The following is a 4,003-nucleotide window of genomic DNA, read 5'->3' on the forward strand; positions in this document are numbered from 1 at the left end:
TTCCTGATTACGTCAAGTTAGGCAAATTCGTCTTGGTTAGGCAAAAAAGCTATTAGCCAATCAAAAGGCTGTATCGGCCGCCAGGCATAGGCAAAATAGCTGCCTCTCATTGGCTTGCTTCATGGCTTGCCTAAATACCAATGAGCTGTATATCAATAAATAACTGGACTGTGATATGAAAATATGAATAATGAACTGCATGTTTCCACTTATGAATGAATACTTTGGGAATTGGGAACTGGGAATTTTGTAATTATTATCTGGATAATTTACCATAGTCACTTGACTATGTTGCCTACCCCTAGATCCGCGCCTGATAAGAATTATGTTTTGAATCTCACTCCTATATTTCGACGCCATCTTGACTGAAAGAAAATGTAAATAAATTGCCGCCAAAATGACATACGTCCATGCATGAAATTAATTTACACGGTGAAATACGACTTTTATTTCATCATTCTGCTGTGCATAAATCTCTGTACAGATATAATAAACATATATCCACCATTAGACCTTTCCCCTTTTAGCTTTCATGCAAGTGCGCAACGCGTGACGGTAGTTGATTATCCAGGTCAATTTGAGTTGTTAAAAGCTAAAAGGGGAAAGGTCTATTGCCATAAAGAATTACTGATTATAGTTCATTATAAAATAACCGTTTTATAACGCCTGCGCTGTTTAGTTGAAATGGGAAAAATCCGTGTTTTTAAAACGCAATCTAACACTGAAAGCTTTACGCAAATCTGAACACAATGTATTAAAATTAGCTTTTCCGTCGAAACATCAGTTAAAAATCTTCGTCAATCTGAAATTCTGAAACCATATCTTTAATTTATTCGCTCGAAATGGCGTGGAAGCAAACAGTCGCCCCGTTTTCCAAAACTGGCACGCATGTTTCTATAACTATAGAATTTTTTTCATTATTTTAGGCAGATATTCTGTGGGAGCAGCATAGTTACGATGTGGTCGTTCTCTTTCACTCGTGCAAGCCAGGGCCAAAGCAGCGTCACATCTTTGACTTTTATTCAACACCTGGCTGTGGCAGAGCGTTCATGGGCGGCGGGGTCAAAGAAAGGAGCTCATCTTCATATAGAGCTATTGTAATGAACGTGTTACATAGATAGATGCTCACTCGCGCATTACATAGTATCGTAAAATTTGCTGATAAAATCTAAATATACACTAATTTACAAAACGTCATACAATAAATCTAGATCAGAACTAGATAAAAGTTGTTCTGGTCATAACATGGAGGAAAATGCTTTTATAAAAAAATGCGTTTTAAGCATTTTCTTAAACGTAGAAATATTACATGCATTACGAATTTCAGCCGGGAGGCTGTTCCACAACGTAGGTGCTGCTACTTCAAACAATTGGTCTCCCAGCGTCTTTAATGTTTTTGTTCTCGGTATATCGAGCAACAATTCAGTTGATGATCGTAAATTATATCTGCTTGCAGCCTTCAATTTAATGAGTTCAGAGATGTATTCAGGAGCAATTCCGTTAATGGCCTTATAAGTGATGAGTAATATTTTAAAGTTAATTCTGTATTTAACAGGAAGCCAATGTAATTTATACAGCACAGGGGTGATGTGATCAAACCGATTAATATCACAGATCAGTCTTGCTGCGGAGTTCTGTACTCGTTGGAGCTTGCATATCTGGTTGGCGGGCAGACCGTACAGGAGGCTGTTACAGTAGTCCAATCGACTCGTAATGAAAGCGTTAACAAGAATTTGTGTCGTATCAAAACTGAGAAACTTCCTGATACGTCTAATATTACATAGATGGAAAAATGCTGCTTTGCAGGATTTATTTGCAGGAGCCGTGCTATCACTGTATTCTGGAAAGTGCAAATCAGTTTCTTGATTAAAAAGAAATTTGGCAGACTTGAACAGTTTACGATGATCACTGCTATTTTCATGTATAAAGGTAGAGTAGTATTCTTTACGTGCACGCTTCATTATAAATGTAGCTTGATTTTTCTTAGATTTATATAGAAGGAAATCACTATGCAGTTTAGTCCACCGCCATTTCCTTTCTGCTCGCCTTCGTGCTCTTTCGCTATCTTGACTTCCTCGGTAAACCAGGGAACGGTCGGTCTTTTTATAACTGTTTTGCATTTCACAGGTGCATGTCGATCCAATGTTGAGGACAATGTATCATTGTAACTATCAACTAGATCATTGAGCTCCATCGAAAGCATGTTCTTACAGAGATCTGAATTAGAGAGATCATTACGGAAGGCATCAACATTGATGGATTTAATTTTCCTGTAGGATATGTGGATTAGACTAGAAGATTACAATGAACAGGCATGTGATCCGAAAAAAAAATGATCATTTCGAGGTGGAGAAGCAATGATATTTTCGGAAAGTCTTGTTATGATAAGATCTAAAGTATGTCCATGGATATGAGTTGGGACATTGACATGTTGCTGTAGACCAGTACTCTCGAGTAGTTCCTGAAGTTTAACAGCATCAGCATCATCAGTCACATCAACATGGATATTAAAGTCACCGGTAATCAGAAGCAAGTCAGTACAGAGGACCACAGATTCAAGAAATTTGGAAAACTCATAAAAAAAAGTTGTGGTAGTTATGGGATGAATATCAGAGTATGGTATTCTGTAAACAACGATTAAACGAATACGTCTGGTCCCTGCTTTTATACGCCACTCAGAGTATTCAAACAATCGAAGTTCTGCAGCAGATACTCTGTTGACAGTCAGATTATTCCTAAACAGTACTCCAGTACCACCACCATGCCGGCCGAATCGTGGGTGATCAAAAAGGTTGTAACCTGTAGGCGTGCAAAGAGATCTAGCAGCAGTTTCATGTTCGTGGAACCAGGTTTCAGCTAAGGCGACAATATCAGGTTGACGATCACATATGAAATCTATAAACTCAGCGGATTTGTTATTAAGGGATCGAGTATTTATAAGACAAAAGTTAAGGCTTTTAAAATTGTTGGATGACAGCAGACTGTTGTTAATATCAACGCTTATGCAATTGTTTGGGCTACGAGATACATTCAATTGCCGATATAAATTCATTCTTTCGGTAATATGCACAGGAATGCTTAAATTTGAGCTTAAGTTAGTGGCAGACTGATTTCGTTTGTGTACCATTATTGATTGTTGATCGAATTGTTGTGTTTCAGATTGACCTTCCCATCCAGGGTTCTGTTCAACATCACCAGATAGTAATAACAATCTTCTTGTCGCAGTAGAGTTTGCATAGTACATGGCTTTAGATTTAGATAGATTCCGTTTCTTAAGTCCATAGAGCAAATGCAAATGTTTACGAATTAACAGTATGCAAATCTGAGCACGATTAGGTTGGCTGACCACGGTTGTAAAACCAAAGGAAAAGACATAGATTCGCTGTATTTGTTGCTTTCTTCCAAAATATCGCTTATTAGAAACATATTCCAATGAGTTATCACAACCAACCAGTTCCCAAACCGGCGAACATAGTAAAATTTACCGATGGCGCAATACTCCGCTTTGCATGATCAAGCACCGGCTTGCAAAAGTCGACCAGTAAGTTCAAAAATTCCAGCTTTATATCACAGTCCTTCCATCCAAACACCATATCTGTCGATACAGAAACATCGCGAGACAACGAGTGGTCGAATCCAACAACATCAGGTCCAGAAGGCAAGAAAATACATGCCAAAAACAAGGAGCTCAAAAGCACATGTCCATCCATGCTCATTACTATATATCAGTATAATCAACAGATTGAAAGATCTGTTGATTTTTCCGACAACCGTCTATCGCTACCAACTCCGATAGCACAATTGGGATCAAGTTCGCCAGATAGATCTCTTGTGTCCCTTGTAAATCATTCTGGTTCAATGAATCCTTCAACGGCCAAACCTTGCGATGTAACCTGTTACAAAGTAGGTGGTGAGAACACAAATTGTTGGGTTTTTCCAGCAAACATAAGCCAAGCCACCCTTGACGGTCGAAATGGCAGTAACGCCTGCACTGTCATTACGT

General features: G+C 38.5%; 1 pseudogene; it reads right to left on the reverse strand.

Moving 5' to 3' along the window:
• Positions 1 to 2,286: 2,286 nt before the first annotated feature.
• On the reverse strand, positions 2,287 to 3,127 carry LOC114529254 (annotated as a pseudogene).
• Positions 3,128 to 4,003: the final 876 nt, after the last annotated feature.

The sequence above is a fragment of the Dendronephthya gigantea genome, unplaced genomic scaffold (assembly GCF_004324835.1).
Source record: "Dendronephthya gigantea isolate DGI-Jeju-01 unplaced genomic scaffold, DenGig_1.0 000055F, whole genome shotgun sequence".
NCBI lineage: Eukaryota > Metazoa > Cnidaria > Anthozoa > Malacalcyonacea > Nephtheidae > Dendronephthya > Dendronephthya gigantea.